The following is a 10,000-nucleotide window of genomic DNA, read 5'->3' on the forward strand; positions in this document are numbered from 1 at the left end:
TGATTCCATTTTATTTTATCAATCTATATAAGGTCATAAAGTTTTGTCTCCTTTAGAAAAGTGATTACTTTACTTATTATTTTTTTCATTATCTGATAGTAAGTTAGATATGTTGAAATTTATGTTTTTGATTTGGAAATAATTTTTTATGGTTTGTCTTTTATTGTTGTAGTGGTGGCATGTTATAAAAATATGTTTAAGTGACATGATGGTATTGCAGTATGGGCACTGAGGAGGGAAACTTTTTTCTATGTAGTGAGTGAGGTGTGTGTAGCGTGTGGCATTGACCCTTAATCGGGCCAACACCACCTCCTCCCAACTAATTTTTCTGTGGGCTGTGTCCCACATTATAATTTCTTCTTTTGTTTTATTGTAGATTGTGAGGTCGGTCCACTCACTCTGCCACAGGAGATGGATTTTTGCTTTTATAAAAGAGACAAAACACCTGAGATCTGTGCGGATAATACCAGACTCCATATCATCAGTCGACCCGGCTAGTTTGTCAGCCTGTTCATTGCCATGGATACCCGAGTGTCCAGGTACCCATATCAGCTTGATTGATTTATTGGCACTATGTAATTTACGAATGATATTACCCTGTATTTCATTATTAGTGGTTTCTAGGGATTTAATGGCTTTAAGTGAACTTAACGAGTCTGAAAATATGACTATTCTATCGTGGGTCGTCGATAGGGCAAAATCTAAAGCTTTATCTATTGCAAAAAGTTCGGCAAGAAAGATCGATGTATGATTCGGCAATCGAAATCTCAACTGACATTCAGTCGACCATACACCCGCACCCAAACACTCGTCTGTCTTGGACCCGTCGGTATATAAATGAAAAAAATAAAGATGTTTAATTAGGATCTCTCTGAACCTCTGGTGTACCTCCACCTCCGACACCGTGGCTAAAACGGTGGTGAAATTGGGGGTCTCCCACGGTGCTATATTTGATTGAACCAGGGTATCAATGGTAGAGAGATCTATACCGACTTTATCTGCGAGGTCATCGAGTCTATTGCACAGCGGCTTTCCGCCGCGGTGCTGTGGCCCTACCTGCCGGCGCAAAACATCCCTATTTGGATGCTGGGGCTGCCTGGCTACCTTGGCGGCATAAGTCAGCTCTAGCTGGCCGCGTCTAAGACGGAGGGGAGGTACTCCCGACTCTACCTCTAGGCGCTCAATGCGAGTGCACTTAAGGGCACCAAGACAGACGCGTAAACACGCATTCTGCACGACATTCAAACCTTTCAGAGTTGAGCTCGTTGCCGAGCCATACACGATTGACCCATAATCTACTTTAGACTAATCAGGGATTTATATAACATCAGTAAAGACTTTCTATCAGCTCCCCATTTGTGTCCAGAAATGCACTTTAATAAATTGAGTGCTTTTTGACATTTATTTTTTAATTGACCAATGTGGTCTTTCCAATTCAATCTACTATCAAAGAGTAGACCAAGAAATCTAGCTGAATTTTGAATAGGTATTGGATGGTTGTCTAGAGTTAGCCTGATGTTGGGCTTTCTCCTATGTGTAAAAACCACGCCAATACTCTTTCTTATGGAAAACGTAAAACCCCACTGGAGGCCCCAGTTATGAATCATATCCAGTGCCAATTGGATCTGATTTGCCGAGAACTCTGCATTACTGCTGGAGTGCCATAATGCACAATCATCGGCATACAGTGAGTATTTAAGATTCCGAGGAGATGGTAAAATGTCATTTATCAAACATAAAAATAATGTTGGAGACAAGACACTTCCTTGTGGGACCCTGTTTGCCTGGACAAAAATGTCCGAGAAAGTGACATTGTCAGAAAATAATTTGACAGAAAAAGTTCTGTCAGAAATGAAATTTTGTATAAAACAAGGCAAGTTTCCACGCAATCCGAAAGCATAAAGTTTTCTGAGTAGGCCATGTCGCCATGTCATGTCGTAGGCTTTTTCAATGTCTAAAAATACTGATATCAAAAAATGCTTTTTGGCAAATGCCTCATGAATATGACTTTCCAGTTTTACTAGCTGATCGAGGGTTTGACGTCCCTTTCGGAAGCCGCACTGCTCGTCAACTAGTAAATTCCTGGTATTTAAAAAATGCAATAGCCTACTATTAACAATTCTTTCCATGACCTTGCATAAGCAGCTTGTCAACGCAATTGGGCGGTAAGATATGGCGGATCTGGGATTTCCCCCTCCTTTCAATATGGGAATAATGTGGGCGAAGTGCCATGAATTTGGAAAAGTCTGGCTTTTCCAAATATCATTGTACACTTCTAGCAACTTAATCATGTCATCATGATTAAGATGCTTTATCATCTCATATCGAATCTCATCGGGGCCTGGGGATGTTCCTCTACAGGCTTCTAGGGCTCGGACAAGCTCATTCATTGTTAGATCTTTATTGTAAGTTATTTCCTGTGACAAAGTGAATTGGTTGCAGCTCGGCTGCTTCCTTGGTTGTCAGGAATGCAGGATTGTAGTTTTCCGAGCTGCTTGTATAAGAGAACTGCCTGGCGATTATATTAGCTATGTCTCTAGGTGAATCATAATTATTTCCCTCATGAATGATATTTCTGATTTTTATTGATACTTTTTTTCTATTTATTCTATTAACTGATAACTTGGTGTTACTGTTTATCGTAGAGACAAAACTTCGCCAGGAGTCTCTTTTGGCTTGTCTGATTGTTCTACGAGCCCTAGCTCTCGCTTGTTTGTAATTGCGAAAGTTCTCATTTGTAATGTTATTATGGAAAAGCCTGTAGGCCCTATTTCGTTCACATAGCGCCCTGCGGCAATCTGGTGTCCACCATGGAACCCTATGCTTAACGCTATCTGTCGAAGTCTTAGGGATGGTTGCCATTGCTGCATTTATAATACAATTTTGAACATTGTTTACTTTATCATCAATGGTTTCTCCAACAACTTCGAGCTTGACGCTCCTTGTGAAGGCGACCCAATCTGCTCTTTTTACGTTAAATTTGGGTGCTGAAGGCGTCCTCGTGGTGTCGCATGAATATTGAATACAAATAGGAAGGTGATCGCTTCCCAACGAGTCGTCAATGGTGTGCCACAGGCACTTGGCTGCTAGTGTTGAGGAAACCAGTGATAGGTCTATAAAGCTCAAATTACCGGTATTATCGTCTATTCGCGTTGGACTACCATCATTTAGAAGAACCAGATCAGAGTCGTTGATCAACTTAACTACTTGCTCACCTCTACCATTCACCCGCAGGGAACCCCATGATGTATGACGAGCATTAAAATCACCTAAAATTAATTTATTGTTTGGCAGACTGTCCTGAATAGCAAAAAGCTCATCATAGATCTGCATTTTATCAGGTGGACAATAAACTGAGCATATAGTCAGATACGTGTTATTGAATTTTACTTTGCATGCGACGTGTTCCAAAGTAGAATTAATCGTCACTTCAATGAAAGGGAGATTCTGGTGGATGTACATGGCGACTCCGCCTCCACCCCTTCCCTCTCGGTCTTTTCTACAAAGATGGTAGTTTCTTAGCAATACGACCTCGTCAGAGACTTGGTCGTTTAAATGGCTTTCTTGTAGAACGATAATATCGGGAGCATAGGACGAGGCTAATAATCTAAGGGAATTTAATTTTGATCTAAGACTTCGACAGTTCCATTGTATAATGGTATACGCGTGGATTACGTTTTATGGGGTTTGGAAGTGCCTTGTCCGGCGGTTTTTATTTTCTTTTTTTGGGAGGGAGGCGCCTCCTCCTCTCCCTCGCTTCCCGAGGGCCTCTCTCGGGAATTTTTGGAGACAGTAGCCTCCATGGCTTGCTCCCCTCCACTAGAGAGACGCCCGGCAGAAGATGATCTGCTCTTACGAGCAGAACTACCACCAGACGAAGTTCTAGTAGGGGTCGCCTGGACTAAGAGGTGTGATCCAGATTGTGATTTGGTATCATCCTCCTTATGATGCTTTTTTTGCTGAGTTGATTCAGCAATTTCCTTTATTGTTTTAGTCAATTCTTTAACTTGATTCATTAAATTTTTAACTGTTTCCTTTAATTCCGAAATTTCCTTGTCCTTAGCTGCGAGCTGCTGACTAATACTGCTTGCATTGGAAACGTTGTTAGTTACCGCTGAGGCGTAAGAAGTATTGGGTTTGCTTGTCAAACCTTCAACTTTCTTCTTGGCCTCACGGTAGCTGACATCGTGTTCTCTCATGTATGCCAATGTCTCAGTCTCCGTCTTCAGGCTGCTGCATTCAGCAGAGCCTGACTGATGGGGACCTCCACAGTTAGCACACTTGAGAGTCTTTTCCTTGCATGTAGTAGTATCATGGGCTCCAGCACATTTGCCGCACATAAATTTATCTGTATCTTTATCATTGCATCGTAATGAGGTGTGTCCAAATTTTTGGCATCTATTACAACGCATTGGTTTTTGAATATAGGGTCGAACTTGAACGATCTCATACCCAACTTTAACAGTACTTGGAATTTTATGTGAAGAAAAGGTCAAGAAACACAATCCGGTTTTTACTCGCACATCTCCATCTTTCTTAGCCATACAATTTACGTCTACTACGCTCTGGTCTTTCATGGCCTCAAGAATTTCACTTTCTTCCATTGTCCTCAAATCCCTGTGAAAGATTACTCCCTTACAGGTATTTGGGCCAACAGGAATAGTTACTTTAACTTGCAGGTCATGAATCTGCGTCAGTTTAAGTAAATTCTTAACCTGAGATTTAAATTGTAATTTAACAAGGAGGCTTCCATCTCGCAATTTTCTGACAAAATCAAACCCGCCTTCCACTTGACCATCAAGGACCTTCTTGATGATAAAGGGGTTGACATTCTGCAAGGATTGATTTTCTTTCACGCATCGTATGTTCAAGCACCTTGCATTCTCTGGAGGGATATCAATATGTCTTCTGGGTCGGTCATTGGTCGGGGTTACATTTTTAGTCAAATTTGTCTTAGAATGGGTCTGAGTCGCCCCTCCTCCTTGGGGAGGAGGAAGGGTAGCCGGGGGATCAATCATGCTAGGGTGTCGGACCAGGTCCGATCCCTGGGCCAAAGCCCGTTGTCCTGAAAGGACTACCTTTCCCTTAACTATTGTATATCAACCTAATCCCAATAGCTAAGAGAGGATAAAAAAACAAGTCTTTCGTTATACGTCCTCGCCCCCCCTTAGTGGAAGCCTGGCTGCTTTCTCCAGTACCAACTAAGGGATCGGAGTTTATGTGTAAGGCACCTTCCTACCGCCGAACCTGCCTATTGCGAGGGACGGTAAGTCAATGCCCACCCCCCAAGCGAATACAGGAGCTCACAAGGAGACTCCCGTAGGCTCAGGAAAGTCACACCAGAAAAATAGAAAAAATTCAGGGGGAGAGAAAAGTTGCGCCCGAAGGACGCCCCAGGCTACTGGGCCTCCCTACCCAGGGGTCACAGCCCGTAAGGGCTACCCTGGAGTAGAAGAGAGCTGCGGGTCTGGGGTGGGGGCTGACTACTACTACTACTACTACTGGTCTCGTGTCACCTTCAAAAACAAAGCACTGAAGGTGCAGATAAAGCACTTAAAGTGCGCAAAATCTGTACAAAAAACAGCGTTTACTCGACTTTGTTTTACTTTAATCATAACTCAGAAGCAACAATGCCCAGTGAGACGAGAGGCCCCGATAACCAGGGTATCTCCAGTGGCACAAGACTTAGTGTTTGTTGCTGCTGCGTTGTAGAAAAACAGGGTGTGAGTAGCATAAATTTTCATACACGAGTGTTCGAAGTCTGTATAACTATTTTACCAAGAAGTATAAATTTCATTTGACTGAGTACTTTATAGTTTACATATTTATCGTTTTTTCTATTATATATATATATATATATATATATATATATATATATATATATATATATATACATATATATATTATGTTGTGACATAGATTTATGGTAATCACTATGGCAGTTCATGTTTAATGCTGATTCCAAAACATTAAACTTAATCATTTAATACAAATGTTAATGATTATATATATAAATATATATATATATATATATATATATATATATATATATATATATATGTATATATATAAATATATATATATATATATATATACATATATATATATATATATATATATATATATATATATATGTATGTATATATATAAATAAATATATATATATATATATATATATATATTTATTTATACATATACATATATATATATATATATATATATATATATATATATATATATATATATATATATATAGATAGATAGATAGATAGATAGATAGATAGATAGATAGATAGATCACATGTAATGCAAAAAACGATAAATATGTAAACTATAAAGTACTCAGTCAAAGGAAATTTATACTTATACTTTCATACTAAAAATGTCATTTTTTTGTATTGTTTTTTAAAATTAGCTACAGATTAACATTATTGTGATGATAGTAACAACAGTAAACAGAGCAATAATAATGGCAATGGTATCAATGTTTATAAGATCTATATTACTTCCTGTATGCTCTGGTTGATAAGGGATACATATATGTACATATGTATGCATATATAAACATAAACATACACACACACACACATATATATACATGTGTGTGTGTGTATGTGCACATATATAGGTGTATATGTATTTAAATACACACACACACACAAATAAACAAATTCATATATGTATATATGTATATGTATATATATATATATATATATATATATATATATATATATATATATATATATACGAAATAATAAGTTTGGGAACAACTCGATACTTGTCATTACTACTTGAAGAAATTTTTTTCTGTATTTGGATTTTTATAATCATATAAATCGTTAGCATTTGTATTAAATGATGAAGTTTAATGTTTTGGAATCAGCAGTAAACATGGAATGCCATAGTGATTACCACAAATCTATGTCACAACGTAATATATATATATATATATATATATATATATATATATATATATATATATATATATATATATATATATGCATTATAAATAAGAACAATTGAGTGGTAGTCTACTGGCTGTAAAAGGCTCATGAAAGATCACTAAGAGACATCCGTGTTGCATTCCATTGCGAATTGATATATATTCATATCTGAATCCGGACACACTAATTTGAACCCGAAAGATGTAGAAATGTTAAATTCATAACATTTTTGATGAACAGAATGATTATGACGGTGATACTGATAACATGATAATATAATATTAGCAAAGTAATAAGGCAGATGTGAAGCGTCCAAAGAGCAATATCATTCAATTTACGGATAAAATGAATTCAATGGTTAATATTACCACTAAAAGTCAGCTTTTGTATCCTTGCTGGCAACTTGATTCTGATTCTCTCCGTCATGGGTGTCACTTATGCATTTCAGTAGGATTTAACATGATTATTCATGATAAATTTTATGAATTAATTTAACATTAAAAATATGAAAGTTGAAATGACTAATGTGTTTGAAGTACTCAGTCAATTGAAATGATAATTTTGGGAAGCTTAAACATTATCTTTGTCTTTAAAATATTTTAGTGCTTTTCCTTTCATAATAAACATATTAAAAATAACCGTACTATGAAACCTTGATTAGGAAAAATAAATATGAAAGGTTAATAGTCAATATCAAACATTAATTACCATAGTCATTAGTAAAATGTTACTAACACAATTACCTACATTCAACAGTTAAATTTGAAAAAGTCCAGCCGCAAAAATGGATATTAAAACAATTGCGAATTAATATATCTTCATATATAAATCAATAGGCATATATATATATATATATATATATATATATATATATATATATATGTATATATATATATATATATGTCTATTTATATGAATATATTAATTTATTTACATATATACATACATGCATACGTATATATACATATATGAATCACAAAGACACAAACACAGTAGGGTGCACATAACAGATACAATAAAACACTGCCACTAAATATTTATTCAGTTTTCGCGGATGGACTGCAGCAAATTGAACCGTTGGATGTAGGTAGTTGTGATGTTAATAACATTGTAATAATCTTAGTGGCAATTGATGTTTGCTGCTGACTCCTAAATCTTTATATGAGGCGTTCTCTTGAACGAGTAAAGTTTTAACCAAATGTTAAAATATCTTATAAGTTAACAAAATCGAAAAATAATTAATCCGATGTCGAAAATACACCAATTAATCACTTTCCAAATTTATTATTTAAATTGACTGAGTACTTCAAACACATTAGTTATTCCAATCTTTATCTTAATATCAAAAGTTATTTACAAAGCGTATCATAATTATGTTGAATCCTTCTCAAATGCAAAATATGACGCCCATCACTGAAAGATCCACAATGAAGTCGCCATCAACGATAGAAAAACTGTCTTTTTAAATTAATGATATTGCTCTTAGGACGCTTCACATTTGCCTAATTACTTTGCAGCGAGACTTTGCTTTTATCTCTAGAAAGAATGATTCCATACATTCTTGAAGTAATGACTCGGCTCTTAAATGTGACTCATCCATTCCAACCATTCAGAGTGACGCTTCCACTATTTCTGGACCATGTATGTAAACTAATACTTTAATATGCTCAGTACTATTAATAAAGGGACTACACTTTCTGCATTCAGTATATATTGTATCCTTGTGTCTTATTCTCTCAAAAAGAAATCAACCAAAGTTCACTAACCAATTTGCCACAACAAAGCATGGACAGAACACAAGTACAAATAACATAAGACACTCATAAAAGTCTGGCACTTAATTCCAGAAAGACACGAAACTTTTTGATTCATTAGACGGTAACCTTAACTTGTAAATTTAAAAGCCACTTCATTTTTCTTTCACTCGTTTAAATCAATATCTTATCCCAAACTGACGAAAAAGAATCATGGTCTTACGAACAAGTGCTTAGCTGTTTTATGTTGGTATAATCATACTTCGTTTTCAACATTTCATTATGGAAAACATGAAAGAATCTGAATAAACACAAATTTTGAGACATGTGGATCACATGGTAATGTGATAAATGAACAGAGGATACATTATGTGCTATGGGGATGACAAGAGAATTAAGGTGTTTACAATTCGAAAAGATGCTTGATAAGAAGATGGAATTATTGAACACTCATGAAATATACTGATCATTTGAATATCGATCATAATAATTGTTACACATACATCGATATTGATTAGGTACTTTCTAACGGTCATTTCGAGTATAAACAAAACATTGTTATACCCATGGACCTAAGAATGACAGAATGGAAAACATTCGTGAGCAGTAAGGGTTGGATTGGCGTGTTCTAAGGTCTGTTCGTCATTGCCGCGGGTTTTCTGGTCGTGGAAGTGCTGGCGTCGGCGGAGGACAATCGAATCCCTGTGACGCTGGGAGTCCATGGCTTTACGGGAAGGGAAGGCGAGAGGATCATGAGATCGGGTCACTATAATGGTTGTCTAGTTCACAAAGAGACAGAGACAGAGAGAGGGGGCTGGGGCTGTTTCGACAAAGCACACTGGAGAATGTGTACATATATATAAAAGGGTGTAAACTTCATAGATAAAAAGTAAAGGAAAGAGGGACAAAATGATTATGGACACTTCCCAAAATTTTAAGTATTTAAAAAAGAAGCAAAGATAAAGGAAAAATCTTAAAATTGATTAGTAATAAGTAAAAAGTATAATTTCTGAATTATATGCTGCAACGTAACTGTAATAGCATTCAAATGAGTTTCAAGTTTGTCCTAGAAAAGCTTTCATTGTCCAAGGGATCATTCCATGGCTACGAATTTTCTATAGCATTTATCAGTTTATGGAAGGGAAATCTATTGTATTTTATCATCAGAAATAGTTTAATATCCATGTATGATACTCTAATGATATATAAAGTAATGTAATAACTATACTATATTATACAATAACAATTTGTATAATAATATTATAATTCCATAGAAAATACGCGAGATTTTTCTATTTGGTG

The sequence above is a fragment of the Penaeus japonicus genome, unplaced genomic scaffold, assembly GCF_977035675.1.
Source record: "Penaeus japonicus unplaced genomic scaffold, GWHDUDI00000001_assembly GWHDUDI00000040, whole genome shotgun sequence".
Taxonomy (NCBI): Eukaryota; Metazoa; Arthropoda; class Malacostraca; order Decapoda; family Penaeidae; genus Penaeus; species Penaeus japonicus.